Source organism: Aegilops tauschii, chromosome 7 (genome assembly GCF_002575655.3).
Source record: "Aegilops tauschii subsp. strangulata cultivar AL8/78 chromosome 7, Aet v6.0, whole genome shotgun sequence".
In the NCBI taxonomy this organism is placed as follows: Eukaryota; Viridiplantae; Streptophyta; class Magnoliopsida; order Poales; family Poaceae; genus Aegilops; species Aegilops tauschii.
In genome coordinates this window covers 433,706,577-433,723,843 of record NC_053041.3, presented here as the reverse complement: position 1 = coordinate 433,723,843, position 17,267 = coordinate 433,706,577, and the positions used below count along the sequence as shown (strand labels likewise).

Sequence of the window (17,267 nt, the reverse complement as noted above, 5' to 3'; positions counted from 1 at the left end):
AGCAATCAATAGTTGGCCATGGAGCACTTGAGCCTCACCTCCACGGGCATTCCCATGGGCGGAGGAACGTTTCCCATTTTCACCATGGCCTTGGCGAAGTCCCTCGTGAACGCCTCACCGTTGGCGCCGTACATCTCCACGAGATTGTCATGCAGGCCTCCACCGCCGTAGAGAGTCTGGTCAGAGGTGAGGAGACCGCGCCGCGCGATAAGGTTGCGGTAGTAAGCGTTGTCGAACCTCATCGGAGTCCGCACGTCAAACAGCGCCTTACCAGAAGGACCCTGGCACGACTGCTGCATGGTTTGTGCAAAGTATCGATCTCCTCATCGCGATCGGCGCCGTAGACGCGGTCGCTGTAGTGCATGCAGTTGGCCATCCCGACGGTGTGGGCACCGGAGAGCGCGGTCATGTCACGCGCGTCGAGGTTGAGCCTTGAAAACATGGTGATGAGCTCGCCGAGGTTGTTGTGCGGGCTCGGGAGGCCCTTCTTGGTGGACTCCGGGTTGGCGGCGAAGCGTGAGTCCTTGCGGCCGAAGGGCACACTCCAGGTGGGACCTCTGAGCAGGGCGACGGCGTCGCGGGACGCCAGGGCGATAACATCAGCGCAAGAGACGGTTGCCGGGCAGTCGTGCTCGAGCGCGGACTTGATGTCGTCGATGACGGTATAGCCGGTGAGGGAGGCGTTCGGCTCCACATCCTTCTCGCTGGGGGAGAAAGGAGTTGCGTCCAGGAGAACAGAAGCATCACATCCCTGTCACGCCATATATGGTTCGTAGCATTAGCAAATGGAACCATAGTCTCTACTCCTAATGTCTCAGTTGGTAGTCCGCGTTCCGGGTTTATTTTCGTCCCACCTATCACGGTTTATTTTCGTCCTCCCTCCCACCTCCCACGTAGTTCCCTCCACGCCAAAAAAATCGAACCAACCAATGTTACGAGGGAGCGATGCCTCCAGGTACTCCCCTCCACGCCAAAAAAACGGACGAAAATAAACCGACGAAAGAAAACCAGCGAAAAAAAACCCGTCTTGGACTGGCAACGTGCGAACGAGCGAGCGACGGGCGAAGCCTCCAGGTGCCCTCGAGCGACACCACACCAGATCCCCTCGCCGTTGCCCTCGCCCTCGCAGCCGCCGCCGATCCCCTCCCCCATCTTCCTCCCTCAAATGCTAACCCGTCTCCGCACCGCGACCGCCACCGCCCGTCATGGCTGCCCCCGCCACCTCCCGCCGCGGCCGCCGCCCCAGCTCTAGCCGTGGCCATCACGCCCAGATCCAGCCGCGGCCGCCGCCCCCACGTCCCACCGCGGCCGCTGCCCTGCGCGCCAACGACCCCTTCCCCCGCCGCCGCGCCACAGGTCCACTTCGCCATGAGCTCCAGCGCCGACCATCCCGCCGCTGCTCGTGATCCCCTCTTCCGTCAGCTCCACTTCACCGGAACCGTAAGTCCATATGAGTATGCGTAGCAGGTTCATCAGATCCTCCTGACATGTTCTTCCTTCTCCAAAAATATTTTCTTTTATGTTTAATTCTTCGTCATATGATCATTTCCTATTACCCCGGTGCCTTTCGCTTGAATTCTTGCTGATGTTGGCTGTAGCTTCAAACGGCTTCGCCTGCGTGCCTACGTAAATTTGTACTGAGCGATGCCATTTTGAAAGAAAAAAAAACTGAATAAACTACAACCCATCAGATGAGAAAAGGCTGATTCTGCCAATTCAAGTTGGATGTCTGGCTAGGTGTCTTGTGCAGACTTGACATAGGCTATGTTGGACACTAGCAAGTGTTCCCAATCACATCTTAAAGAAATTCAAGTTCGATGCAGGAAATGTTTGCTCTTTCAAAATCAATGTATTTGTGAGTACCAAGCTGAATAAGGTTTATTATGCATGCTGAATAAGGTACTGAAATGATCTGAATTTCAAACTCTGTTTTCTTTGCTTGCTTGGTAGTACAGTCTGCAGTACATAACACATCTCATTTCTTCTGTTATAGTTACATTTTTCAGAAGCTTGAGGTTCTAAGGGCTGCTTTATAAAAGCTTTGTACCAAATTTACTGAATTAGAAATAACAGTTGATAGAGCTGGTATGTTAATCTCATAGCCCTGACGTTGAACATTTTCTGCTTTTGTCCTGTATATGCACACTTACCTTCCTGCAACTGTATGTACATCCTCTGTAAGGAAATATAGGAGCGTTTAGAATACTAAAGTAGTGATCTAAATGCTCTTATATTTCTTTACAGAGGGATTATTAACTAGCCAATTGCTTTCATTTAATTATCATTATTCTGGAACATGTTGCTCACTTGATATTAAACATTTTAATTAGAATAAGCTATCCAAGGAGGTTTTATTAGGAAAATTTAGTTTATGTGACTTTTTTTATTTGAACAAGCATACGCATCTCCATTTTTCATTTTTAGTTTTTTATTTGTATAGTTGGAACATTAGTTTGATGTGAGTTTCAGCTACCTGCTTGTTATTGAAACTGCAAGAACTCGCTAGCTTTTGTCAAAAAAAAATTGGAATGTGATGGAAGTAAAAGAAGATAAGGTGTTTTTGTTGATCCTTGTGTTTGATTTTAGGGTGTGTGTGTGTGTGCCTAATCACTGTAAATAGTAAATACTCTACAGTTATGACAGCGAAATCCTTGTGAATATGGACAGATGGAGATGTATGAACGGGAAATTCTTGCAGTTAATTATTGTCAGTTTGCGATTTCAAAATACAATGACCCAGATGTCATCAGAAGATAGCAATTGAATACGGAGACTATTCTGATGAAGTTTTTTTTAATATATTTTTATAGTGTCTTGACTTTTGTTAACTACCGCATTTTAGGCTGTATGTGTATAGGAATACATACATGGCAAGAAGGGATTATACAATACCTAGGACCTGAGCAGGAATGCTTGATGAGATGCTTTATAATATTTTAGCACTATTTTTGGGCAGTCCTTGTGGTAGGAAAGTGATCCATTCTTCAAAAACTCATCTACTACTACTCACCTTGTATAATTTTTTATTCTGCTGCATATTTGGTTTTATCATAAAATGAATGGATTATTCTGAAATACAGTGTAACGCCCCCCCCCCCTATCAAAGATTATTATTTGAGCATTTATTTATTATTATTCTTTTGCCTCTTGCTATTGCTTGCTAAAGGCACATGCATACACGAATCTTTCCTCGTGTCATTGTTTCTTCTGCAAGCACCTAGCAGTGTAATTTCATGAATCAAGTAAGATTCTGCTATTTGGCCCAAAGAATTATCTGATGATACATTTCCCCTTTCCTTGCTATAGTTCCTTTCAGTCAGCTAAACGTCAATATGTTGGATGATGTTGTGGAGAGGGCCACCGAGAGGGGGTTTGCATTGCCAAAGTCGAAGGTGGCCATTGCCTTGACCTGCCTGGACCTCTTGACCTTTAACAACGCTCAAACAGGATACACATGTTGGAGGAGGAGACCACAAGCTAATTGTAAGCATCAACTATTTGTTAGGTATCAATCTTGTCCTTTGAGCATATATACTTTATTTCTTAAACCATTATGCATGAGCTTTTTAGGATGATTTGGATGAGTGGATCAGAGGACGACATAAGCAGGTATTTCCATTTGATCATACCCAAAATGATAATGTATACACTAACTTAAGATGATGGCTCTTCTACTCTGCTAACATAACATGCATGTGCTTGTGTGGAGTGCCTACAAAATTAATAGCTCAAGTCTCTCAACACGCGGATGGATGATGTTGTGGAGAGGGCCACCGAGAGGGGGTTTGCATTGCCAAAGTTGAAGGTGGCCATCGCCTTGACCTGCCTGGACCTCCTGACCTTTCACAACGCTCAAACAGGAAACACATGTTGGAGGAGGAGACCACAAGCTAATTGTAAGCATAAACTATTTGTTAGCTATCAATCTCGTCCTTTGAGCATATATACTTTATTTCTTAAACCATTATGCATGAGCTTTGTAGGATGATTTGGATGAGTGGATCAGAGGACGACATGAGCAGGTATTTCCATTTGATCATACCCAAAATGATAATGTATACCCTAACTTAAGATGATGGCTCTTCTACTCTGCTAACATAACATGCATGTGCTTGTGTGGAGTGCCTGCAAAATTAATATCTCAAGTCTCTCAACACGCAGATGTGGAGAGGGTTCTCCTAGCGGTCATTGCAACTGTGATATGCATTTCCTTGCTCTCGGCTCTGATCAAGTTTGTAGCGTCTGGGATGCATATGAAAATCCACATGTGCGATTTGGTTGTTATATTTTTTCCACACTGGTTTCTAGAGATGTTCAAGTTATCTCATATACTATATCGAATTATAATGGATAAGTTAGTGTACATACTGATTTGAAGATCCTTTTGCTGTCATACACATATTACTGCAGGACCATAGCGGACCATTGCAATGCGGCAAATCAAATTTCAATACTCAACACTCTTCTATGTGGATTAGTAAGTTGTTTATCTACTTTCACTTTTAAATTGCTTGTTGAAGACACTTGATTCACTTTGTGAGTAACAGAAATAAATCATTTCCTGGAATCATACGCTATATTTTCTATGGGAATTCGTTGACACAGTTCCTTACAACACTGAGAATCTTCGAAATGGGCAAACCGCTCTATGTAATTCTATCGTCCATTCTGATTTTGAGACAAGTATATCATTTATCTTTTTCCTTCTAGCAAGGTACCATATACATGTTTTGAAATTCTCCTTTGCCTTCCAGATCAACCAAATAGGCATCTTTTTAACAAATGGAGGGAATTCATTTGTCAATATAAATAGATTTGTCACAGGGGATCTTATCTTATTTCTTCAGTATAAGCAAATGAACAGTGCGATGAAGTTAACAGCTCTCTATCCTTATTCCTCTTATTCATTGTGTATTTCCCCGTTTTATACATGTAACAATGATGAACTTAGACTTGGTGTAAGGAGAGTCATTCTGTTTCCTTGAACAAAACAGCCCTCTATCCTTATTTATCCTAAAGGCTTTCAGACGATACTCACACCATATGATTCGTTGAAGCATAGAAGTATTTTTTTCACATCTGTTACAATCCAATATTTGTTAGTTAATCATATTCTTTATATCCGCAAGTAGTATAAAGTTGCCTCAAAATTGGTAATATGATTTTGGATTATACATTATATGCCGACAAGGAGATTAATGCTGCCCAATAAACTAGCAGTATGAAATAACCCTGCATATATTTGTTGATTTTTAATTTGAGCCTTTCAATTCAACTAAAAAATTTATTTGTACAATATTTACTGACTTTTACCTCTTGTTTTGCAGGCTATCTGGAATGATTGCATGTATTAATGAAGTAGTCCACGTTAGGTGGATTGGCTCAAAATGGAGAAGCATGATTGTATTAAGCATTTAAGATCTAAGCAATTTAGAATGTCAATGTCTTGGGGCTCCCTTGCAATATTTCAGAGAACTATATTTTTTCAGACATTTTATATTGCATCACGATGTTTGGGGGATCTGATTAGGTATTGTTTCTCTATATATCTATCCATCTCTCTATTTTAGTTGCTAATAGAATAATGAACAATTGATAGGACTAATCTTATAGACTTGTTTTCTCCTCAATCCGACTGTATTTTCCAAGTTTTGTGCTAAAACGGGAAAAAACATATGTTTTAAACTTGCGACAACATATTCTCTGTGCAAATTTTAGCCTTGTTGTTCACAATTGATACTGCCTGTGATTCACACTTATATTTGAGCTTAAAGTCTGAGTGTATACCGAATTAGGCTTTCCCTTCGATCGGTTTATGTCAGAGTTCACACTACAACACACATTTCCTTTTGAGTCTTCTGTGAGTTACTTTTGAACCGATACACCAAATCAGGCGTTACACCGCTCAAACAAACTAGAAGAAATTTGTCAATGGATTTATCACAATATTATAAAAATACAAATAAATGTATACACAATTTTTTAACAATAAATGTTATCAAAGATTGATGTATTTACCTCTCCCAAGATAGTAACATGTTCTAGAAGATGTGTTTTGTTGCAGTAGTACCTAAATGGTGAATTGCATGTTCTAGAATATAGGCTTTTGCATATTGCAATCAAGTTCTTTTTTTATGGAATTGAGTTTCTGGTTGTAACTTGTTCGAACATTTGTTTAAAGGGAACAAAATACTCCATGTGTTTGTCTTCAATTAATGGATAATAATAATACACTTGCTTTTGTGAGATGGTATCTTAAGCATAAATAATAAAGGCATTCAAGTGTTATTATCATTTGTAATGCAGAGCACAATAAAGAGTTCAATGTTTTTGTAGCCCCTTCTTTATTTTGTGAATCAGATATGATAGGTTTTTCTATTATACGGTCGATTTTTTATCGAAATACATTGCAAGTGAAGGGGATTTTAAATCATTTTTGTGTGTTATTGGCTATCTTTTCTGTCCATATTAAATTTGACATGCAACCACTACAAATTTTACGAAGCCCGTGGCAACGCACGGGCTGTCAACTAGTGTAGGTAAGAATATACATAGCAGTAGTAGAGATGCTTATATACGTTGATGAAGCAGTCGTGGAAGAAGAGGCGGAGGACGGCGGGCGCCATCCTTGGCTGGGCGGCGACGCTGCTCGCCATCACTGACCGCACGACGTGCTGCACGTTGGGGCACGTCTTCTCATAGTAACTCGCGGAGAGCTCGTCGCCATTGGCGGTGGCAGCCAGAGTGATGAAGAGGAGCCGCGCAAGTATAACCCAAGAAGCGCTCCCGGAGGACGCCATGCCTATAGGTTGGCTGGTGTTGAGAGCGATCGGTGCACAGCGCAGAAGCAAGCAAGAAGAGAGTGTGCGGAAGATGAATGGAAGCATAATCTTATATAGACTTCGACTTGTGTCGCCTTCTTCCTGCGCGCGTACAGTTGCATCCATGCTTCTAATTTACCCGCGTGTGCATGTGCGAACGCTCTGCAATGTTAATTAGCTCGAGTGACAAGGTCTCCGGTCTGTCTGCCTCCTCGTGCATCTTGGCGAGGTCAGGAGGACCGGAAGAAGAGAAAACAAAAGCCAAGGGAATTGACAGGCTAACTAATACACCTACCTAGCTTGAATTTACATAAAATTCAGATGCTCCCGTCGACATGGTTGCTTGCTTGGATGGTGCTGGATCCAATCACTCACTGGAATGAAAGGGTACGGTGTTAGAAAACGGGCTGGGACAAGCCGTTGAAATGCTATGGAATCAAAAACACGCTTGTTGTCCACTTGGACGAATTAGTAGTCGATTTTTGCGGTAAATTTGACAATTTTGACCTATAATCGAAAGCAAATCACAGAATGAACTGGTTGCGAAACTATTTCACACCCCTGACCCTTTTGTGTAGCGCCCGCCACGCCGGCGCCACACCCTACGGTGCAGCGCCTAGCTCCGGGGCGTTGCACCACTGTCCACCGTGGCAGCCCACGGGCCCGCACCCAGCAGTGCAACGCCTCCGAGCTAGGCGCTGCACCTGTAATGTGCAGCGCCTAGCCGCTAGGCGTTGCACGTGTAATGTGCAGCGCTAGCGGCTAGGCGCTGCACTGTGACTTATATGCAAACGCGCCAGCCCTCTCCTCCCCCACCCTCCCCATTGGCAGTTACAGAAAAAAGGGCGGCGGCCATCTGCACTCCCCCTCTCAATCCCCTCTCCCAAATCCTTCCGATCCAACGATTTTGTCCGTGCATTTGTTCACCAATCCATCGTAGAAGGTACTCTCCTCCGATCCCCTTCTTTCTATCCATAGAAAATATTATATTTTGAAGATTTGGGGAACCCTTGTTTGAATCTTGCATGTATTAGATTTGGGCAACTTTTGTTTGAATCTTGCGTATATTAGATTTGGGGAACCCTTGTTAGATTAGAATGTGGTTTGGATAGATAGGTTGACATGTTATTTATATAGTTTGGATACATAGATTGACATGTTATTTGTATGGAGAAGTAGATTGACATGTTATAGTTTGGATACATAGATTGACATGTTATTTGTATGAAGTAGGCCCAAGTAGGGGGAAGCACCATATGCTTTGGATCTTGCATGTAGTAGGCCTACTTTAGTTTTTTTGAATTGAAAAGATAATCGTGTTGACAAGAATGCTTTGTTGAAATTGTTAGGATGGTTTGGCTTCTCGATGATCACTGGGACCATCAACACCGGTCGTACGCTATGTCGGTGCAGCAGCGGGTAATACTGAAAGTGGCCGGTGTTATGAATTTCGTATGTTTGTTCAAACACAAATGCCCCATATGTAATGTTATGATTTGTTTGTTTGTAGGAGCTTGCACCTCTGAAGCTTCGGTCTCACGGGATCAGCCTTGGAGGGATGAGCTATGATGAGCGGTACACACCTTATGTTAGGGAGGCAGGACTTCTCCCTTTCATTGAGTTGGTCCGCCGGTCGACGCCACCCAACAATACTGCAACACTCACCGCGCTTATTGATCATTGGAGGCCGGAGACACACACTTTCCATCTTCGGACCGGGGAGATGACCGTGACGCTGCAGGATATCGCTATGATCACCGGTCTTCCTATCGATGGCAATCCTTTATGTATGAACACCGATTCTGAAGGGTGGCGCGCGCAGATGCAAGCCCTTATCGGTATGGTTCCTCCGGAGCCTCGGGAGCCAGAAAGGGAAGATCATCCACCACCACCTCCGGACCATCACCAAGGCCGAGACCATCACCACGGCCATTACCACCATGACGAGCTCTTCCACCACCACGGCCGAGACCACCACCACCACCTCTACCACCACCACGGCCTCTTGTAAGTCCAAGTTGCCGACCTCTTGGTTGGCTAGGCACTTGTTGGCTACTACTTGGTTGCCTTGGCACTTGTTGGCTACCACTAGGTTGGCTAACACTTGGTTGGCTAGGCACTTGTCGGGTACCACTTGGTTGCCTTGGCACTTGTTGGCTACCACTAGGTTGGCTACCACTTGGTTGGCTTCGCACTTGTTGGCTACCATTTGGTTGGCTACCACTAGGTTGGCGACCACTAGGTTGGCTACCACTTGGTTGGCTCCCTTGTGTAGCTCCATGTTGGCTTGTGCTTGCATCATTTTTCTTGGACCTTTTCCTTGGTTTCGTACATTTTCTTTTGTTGTGGCCATGACCTTTGCACTCCCCACAACGGGAGCTCTCACGAGGCTCTTGGAATTGGTTGTTGCCCGCTTCGCGGCGCCCACCATGGCCCCATCCGTCCATGTCGCCCTTGGTAAAACATCATTTAAAGTTTTAAACACACCCTTGCTGGAACTGGAAAGCCCGCACAGTATATATGCAAGAGATAGGATTTTCAGCACCCGCGGCCCCTACACCCTCTATGAACAGTAAATTCAAAACAAATCAAAAAATCTGAAACTTTGGGACATCGAACATCATGAAACTTTTGATGATCTTGCAAAGTTTTAGCTAAAAATAACATTCGAAGAGCACTCAAATAAAAAAACAAAATCATTGTTCAAAGTTTATGTACATTTTTTAGCAGTGATTTTGTTTTTTTGGATGAGGGCTCCACGAAGGTTATTTGTTTCTGAAACTTTGCATGAACATCAAACCTTTGATAATCTTTGATCCCTGAAAGTTTCAGATTTTTTTTTCAATTTAATATGAATTTACTGTTCATGAGGGTGTAGGGGCACCCGGGAGCTGTTAGACATTTCTCTTACAGCTGTGGCTTTTTATAACTGAAAGATTTAGGACATTGCTCGAGAACCAAAGAATTTGCAACTGATTGTATTTCTTTGCACTGATTCAAAATTTGAGTTCAGCTACAGAAAAAGAACTACAAGTCCATCCCATATTTGTTGAGAACTCTGTTTGACTTTGTCATAATTCCATTTTATGTCTAACTCATGTTTTCATATGCATGCATGACCCTCAAGTCTCAACTTAGCGTGTTGAACGGCATTGGTTGGAGCTGATTCACGCACTTCATAATCAAGTTGATGTATATTATCATTGATGGCTCTAGCGATAATACTATATATATATATAGTAATGTACAGGGTCAGGCTTGTCACCCAGCACTACTGGAATCTGATTTTCTGCTGAGTTGGTTTTATCGGCAACTCAGCAAAGTTAGCATCTGCTGAGTTTGATTCAAAATTGGATTTGGCAGTGATAAGAAATTTGACAAACTTCACATTTTGCTGCTAGTTCCAACGAAAAAGGACTCGGCGAACACAATAAACTTGGAAGAATCTCAAGTTCGCCGACTTGCCGACAGAAACAACCCGACAAAGTCTGGCAGGTGGGCCCTGCGTTTAAGCAGGTGACGGAGCCGTGAAGGGAGTCTATATTTTCCGAGTTTCGGCTAATGGAAACCCTGAAGAATTGTTATTCTTCACCCCTTCTATTTTTATATCACTACATCATATTTTTTACGCCTCGTAATTTTTTTATAATGTCAGAAGTAAAATGAGAACACAAGAAACATATAACAGTCGTAGAAAATATTTTACGTTATGTAAGATTACGAACATAAAATTATAGCATGAAATTTACATAAAAACCTAATTTTATTGTATTATGACTTATATATTTGTTTTCTTACGATAGATTTTGCACAATGAATCAATATGAACGTAACTGTTTGTATACCAAATACAAATTCTTGATGAAATAATGTAAGAAACCTTAGATGCAAAATAATTATGCTGCACCCTGGGCGATGAATAGCATTGCTAAATGTACTTATTGATATATTGTAACTAGTTGGGTTGGTCGCACATTTCCACGCATGCCACCCACGCATTATAGCAAACTTGCATAGTTTTAACACAAAAAACGATAATCCAAAAATGCCAAATGTAATGCATATGCGCAACGTAGTAGAGGTCAAACTACACTTTTACATCTGGACACAGTTGCCACATCCGCCGGCTCCAAACGCATTTGGAGCACACCATAATTTTTGAAAGGTTGTGTAGGCGGCGTTATAAACAGAGTCACCAAAACAACGGGCTCCATAATTTTATTCATGTTTTTTCTATCTACTCTACTAGTTCGATTTGGCGTCGACACTAAACAATTCAGCAATATTATTTGAATCCACTTATCCGAATACATAAATAATCAGAATGCAACAAATATTTCAACGAATCAAATTGTCCAAATAAGAAACAATGAATTAAAGACATGTAAACACACTATCGCCCACGTAGTTGTCATTGATGCTCAAAGATCTTCATGCAACTAATCAAAACTAATCATGGGAGGCCGGGTCTTCATTCTTTTGTCACGCCTTGAAGCATGTTTGAATGTTTTTGTGTGTCTATGAGGCTTGATAGGTATGCTAACATTGTCATACTCTTTGGCCATCTGTGCATCTCTCTCATCTGCGATGACCATGTCATGTAGGAAGACACAACAAGTCATGATCTTTGCCAATGCATCTTTGTCTGAGGAATGAGCAGGACACCATACAATTGCAAATCTAGCTTGCAACATTCCAAATGCCCTATCAATGTCCTCCCTTGCTGCTTCTTACATCTTTGCAAAATGTTTATTTCTGGGGATTTGTCTTCATAATATTGATTAGATGGATAGGTGCCATTGGTTAGATAGTATCCTTGGTCATAATCATGGTCATTCACCTTATACTTGTGTTGGAGATATGCCCTAGAGGCAATCATGTATGATGATATTTCCTATGTGTTTATGAATAAAGATAGTCCTTGGACATTATCAATGATGTGTATCAGCAAGTACGTGACTTGTTTGTGGGACTATGCATTGTATGATGACTGTCCTAAAAAGTCCCTAGTCGAAAGGGTTGTGTGGACGCGCAGCCAACTAGACTAGCATATGACTCGGTCGATGGCTTGGTCTCACTAGCCATGGGGCATTGGATGCTAACCGGATAATATGGACTTGGAAGGATCTGGTCGGGTTCGACGTAGTCGTATCCGAGTCGAGATAAGGTCCGAGTCGGACAGACCCAACTATGAGACGTAGCGATATGTCATCTGTGAGTCTCTAGTACAACATACGTTATATGTCCTAAGACCTGAGCAGGCACATGTACTCGGGATGGTGACAGACTTGCTTTGGGCCGACTAAACGCTACTCCGTGACTGGGTAGTTACAAAGGTAGGTTTCAGACTTGTCCAGACCCATGCTGCGAGACATGGTCGAGCAAGATGGGATTTGCCCCTCCGATCAGGAGAGATATACTCTGGGCCCCTCGTGTGATCCGACCAGGATAAGCATGGCCATGCGACAAGGATTATGAAATAATCTGGTTTGTGGTCGGCATCACTGGAACAAGAAAAAGGTCGGGCTAGCACAAGGATGACAGACTCGCCTTGAGCGCGACAACATATATCGTGTGGCAAAAGGAATGGAAGTATGATGTACAGGTTCGCCTAACCAGCTTCATAGTCTGCTTGGTGTTCGGCATGCCTTGCTAGGGGCCGCTACCAACCGTGCAGTTCGGAGGTGATCCGAACTGCGACCAAGCCGGCTTGAACCTAAGGGATCGCGCGCTTAAGGGAAGGAACCTACGAGGTCGGATCTGGAGACACTGGTCGGATGTGATCCGAGCTGTATTCGGATTGTGGCCGAGTAGACTTATGGGCTTTAGGGTCCGTGCGAGGCCCAAGTGTTGAGCCCGCGACGGACGCCTATATAAAGTGGGGTGCGGCACACTCATGCCGTTGATCGCTTCGGCGCTGTCACTAGGGTTTGCATGTGTTGCGAATAGAAGCTTCCACTCGCCGCCCGTTATGTGATCGGACCTAGCAGTCCGCCGCACGACGTTCCTCCTGTACGCGCGGATATCGTTAGAGGCGGTGCACTTGCGCCGCTCCGGCGAACCTGTACGTGGACCAGCTGATCGAGGGAGATCGGACGAGGAGGAGACGATCCACGCAGACACGCTGCCCCAACTCTTCTTCCGCTTCACGGCACTGCGCGTCTAGTGGTAACGAACTGTGATCCATCTCCCGTAGCATGTTCTTGGTTGTTCTGCGCGTAGGAAATTTTAATTTGCATTCGACGCACCCTACAATAGTACCACATGCTATCCTGATAAAAAATGATATCTCTTTACTTAGAGAAAAGGCTCAAGCCGAGCCCTACTTTGAATAACAAAATCAACCGGCCAGAATCAAGGGCGTCGACCACCATTGGCACCACCAGGGACCCTTCCCAACTACATCCGGAGAGTGGTGAAGAACTGAAAACCAAGATGCGAACCATCGACACTAGAGCCATCACCGCTCACCCAACTCAACTACTATCCTGGCTGGGACGATGCCTCCAAGAAGGAACACGACACTGCAGCGCCGCCATCGCCCAAGAGAGGGGACCAAGGTTTTCAACACTAAGCAGAGGGAAGCTTCAAGGCGAGGGGAACCTCACTGAAGCCTCCATGGAGGATCAATGCCAAGGGCATCGACATCAGTGTGACTGCCATGCCGACCAAGGAATAACTTCAGTTCTCCCTCACACCTACGAGCTCCACCCCATCTGAGCCCAAGGCCATCCATTGAAGACTGGCGACCACTGGAAACAGAAGGGGGGCCAGAAGATCTAGTGATCTAAAACGAATGTTCTCGACAGCGCACTGACAAAGCCCGTGGAAGACTTCCGCACCGCCCCCTGCTACCCTCGTAGCCATGGGAGACGTCCAGCCAACACCCACTGGTAAGGCTTGCCGCATATGGCCATGCTGAGCACACCAACGAGGACGCTGCCCTGACGAGCAAGGTCCTCCACACGACTGGAGCGGCTATATCCCCGCTACCACCTTCATAGGTGTCACACGCATGAGTCGAGGAGCACCTCAGATGGCGGCGGAGGGTAGGTGTAAAGGCATATTTATCCCTAAGATGTTTTGGTGATTGATGACAATGCTTTTGCGGACTAATCGTGTGCATTGAGTTTTTCAGAGATTCACCCTTTGGCACGAGACGATTCCCTCCCCTCGGAGTTTGAAACAAAGACGGTGTAGTACTTTCGAATTAGTTTGGTGGATTAGTTTCGTAGGGATCACCGTACTATCAAGAGGAGGTCCGCTTTGGAAAGGCTAGGGTGGAATCATCACGTACACTTCCTTTGCACACCCTCCGAGCCTTTCCGCTTCGTTGATGAGCTCGTTCCCCTCTCTCAGTGTGCCCTCTCTGGTCCCAGCGGTAGTACCGCGGGCCGGAGCGGTAGTACTGCTTGGGTGCTACAAGCGGCAGTACCGCTCCATAGCGGTAGTACCGCTGTAGCCCCCAGCCGTAGTACCGCTGCGGCTTCGTGCTAATACCGCCTCGATTTGAGGGGTCTTTTTCCGTGTCGGGTTTTACGGTACTTGCCGCGGCAGTGGGGGGGGGGGGGGGTAGTACCGCTCGTGTGCGGTAGTACTGCCCTGACCACCGCGGTAGTACCGCTCTGGGCCCAGCGGCAGTACCGCGAGAGGGAACGGTAGTACCGCTGGCCAAGCGGTAGTACCGCTCTCTGCGGGGCTAAAGTGGGGGGTAATGGTTGGATTGCTTCCCCCACTATAAAAGGGGGTCTTCTTCCCCAAAGTTGACCTACCTCTTCCCCCAAAAGCTCCATTGTTGCTCCAAGCTCCATTTTCGCCCGATCTCTCTCCCTAGCCAATCAAACTTGTTGATTTGCTCGGGATTGGTTGAGAAGGCCCCGATCTACACTTCCACCAAGAGAAATTTCATCCCCCCCACTTATCCCTAGCGGATCTTGTTACTCTTGGGTGTTTGAGCACCCTAGACGGTTGAGGTCACCGCGGAGCCATAGTCCATTGTGGTGAAGCTTTGTGGTGTCGTTGGGAGCCTCCAATTAAGTTGTGGAGATTGCCCCAACCTTGTTTGTAAAGGTCCGGTCGCCGCCTTCAAGGGCACCAATAGTGGAATCACGGCATCTCGCATTGTGTGAGGGCGTGAGGAGAATACGCTGGCCCTAGTGGCTTCTTGGGGAGCATTGTGCCTCCACACCGCTCCAACGGAGACGTACTTCCCCTCAAAAGGAAGGAACTTCGGTAACACATCCTCGTCTTCACCGGCTCCACTCTTGGTTATCTCGTCCCTTTACTTTCGCAAGCTTACTCGTGTTATATCTCTTATTTGCTTCCGTGCTTGTTGTCATTGCATCATATAGGTTGCTCACTTAGTTGCATATCTAGACAACCTATTTTGATGCAAAGTTTAATTTGGTAAAGAAAAGCTAAAAATTGTTAGTTGACTATTCATCCCCCCTCTAGTCAACTATATCGATCATTTCAATTGGTATCAGAGCCTCGTCTCTTTATTAAGGACTTTACCGTCCAAAGAGTATGGTTGACGTCGTAGACGGTGTGGAGGAGCACTCCGGTGTGAATCCGGTCTCGTCTACGGGAGATGGGGCAACCGCGGTCTCTCATGAGGAATTCAATGTGGCGATGGACACATTGAAAACCTCCATGACGACCGAGGTCGAAAGCATGTTTAATAAATTCTTAGAAGGGCTTAAACTTTCCACCGCACCGTTGAAAGTGGGTGATCCCGCTAACAAGGTGACGGATGCTACCTCCGAAAGGGGGAAGCTACTAGCGAGAAAGCTCCTTCTTCTAGTGGTAAAAATGGGACCGACATCTTTGCCCATGTGGAACCTCCACTTGTCTATGGTGGACCGCTCCCTTCCACTCATTTGAATCATGCCGGCCCGGCCCCTAAGATTGAGAAGAATGTAGATTTTGATTCTTGGGTCTATCGTTTTAAGCGTCATTTAAATCATGTGAACACTAACCTTTGGAGAATCATTGAAGAAGGTTTTTATCCGCATGACCGAAGTAACTTCACTCCTAGAGAAGTTGTGGATCATCAATTCAATGAGAATGTTCTCTTCATCATCCAAGAAGCAATCCCACCCGAAGATCTTCCTCATCTCCGGCCTTACACCGTGGCCAAAGATGCTTGGCTCCAAGTTGTTTCCCTCTATCGGGGAAGCGCAAGCATTCAACGCTCCAACTATGAAGTGGTGCAAGATGAAGCTGACGAGTTTGCAATGAAAGAAGATGAAGAACCTCGTGAGCTTTTTCGGAGAGTAACCAAACTCGCGGTCTCTCTCCGAGATCATGGAAGTAAGGACACGGATGACAATTGGATCAAGCGCAAATTCCTCAAGGCAATGATGCCCTACCACAAAGCCATGTCCTCCGTAATTCGTCAAAGGCCGGACTTCCACACCTTGTCATCAAGTGAAGTGTTGGATGAGTTTGTTGCTATGAGCATCTTGGACAAGACCGCCGACAATGCGGTTCTTCGCTCTCAAAGAGTAAAGAAGCCCAACATTGCTCTAAAGGCCAAGGTTAGTATGGAGGAAGAGGATGAAGAGGAAGAAGAGGAGGGCAACCTCGAAGATACGAAGTATGCCTATCATGAACACATGGCTCTTGCTTCAAGGCAATTTTGGAGCAAGAAGAACACAAGGCCAAACTTCAACAAGAGCAATTCAAGTGGCGCAAAGGGCAAGCAACGAGTGAGGACTTGCTTCAATTGTGGCAATGTGAGCCACTTTGTTGCGGAGTGCCCTTACGAGAAGAGGGAAGACAATGGTGGCAAGCTCATTAGAAAGGACAAGGCCAAGTCGTTCCCCAACAAGAGCAACTTCACCAAGAAGACTCCTCCCAAGGCATTGGTGGTACAAGAAGAGTACAATGAGGATGATGACGATGATGAAGATGGTGAGTCGGTTGCCATGGCCTCCGTTGCCATTGCGAAGACTCCACGGGTGTCTCTCTTCGACTCACCCAATGAGAACATCACCGCCAAGTGCCTCATGGCTAAAGCCACCAACAAGGTAACCCCCAACATCAAAACTACCATCATTAATCATCCTTCTTCGACGGATAGCATTGATGGACATGAGGGGACAAATGTGGAGGAAAATGAGTTTGAGACCTTTATGGGTAAACTCAAGGGTAAATCCAAGAAGCACTTCGTTGCTCTCTTGGAACAACTTGGTGAAGCCAATGAAATGATCGAGGCTCACGAAGATACCATCTCTAAGATGGAGGGGCATAGTCGTGACTATGCTGATGAGATTTTGGATCTTTCCAATGCTCTTGATGAAGAGCGTGGTCTTCGTTTAGCTCTTGAGGAGTCATACAATGATGATCATGCTAAGTTAAAGAAAGATCTTGATCATGCTTTTGTTGTGTCTCATGTGCTAAACTCCGAGAAGGCAAAACTTGGGGTTGATCTTGCTAGACTTA

General features: G+C 45.2%; 1 long non-coding RNA gene and 1 pseudogene across 11 annotated transcripts; one reads left to right on the top strand and one right to left on the bottom strand.

Annotated features, from left to right (window-relative positions):
* Positions 1-5: 5 nt before the first annotated feature.
* Positions 6-795, bottom strand: LOC109740870 (peroxidase 2-like; annotated as a pseudogene).
* A 314-nt stretch (positions 796-1,109) lies between these two features.
* LOC109740872 (uncharacterized) lies at positions 1,110-5,691 on the top strand. 11 transcript variants are annotated; one of them, XR_012189146.1, is made up of 6 exons: positions 1,110-1,440; positions 1,824-1,899; positions 1,994-3,483; positions 3,571-3,896; positions 3,984-4,022; positions 4,162-4,533. It is a non-coding gene; the product is annotated as an uncharacterized lncRNA (long non-coding RNA). The 11 variants fall into 11 exon arrangements; XR_005764725.3 differs by lacking the exon at positions 1,824-1,899 and having other exon boundaries at positions 1,137-1,440; positions 3,307-3,483; positions 3,571-3,609; positions 3,728-3,896; XR_005764728.3 differs by lacking the exon at positions 1,110-1,440 and having other exon boundaries at positions 1,453-1,899; positions 1,994-2,085; positions 3,307-3,483.
* Positions 5,692-17,267: the final 11,576 nt, after the last annotated feature.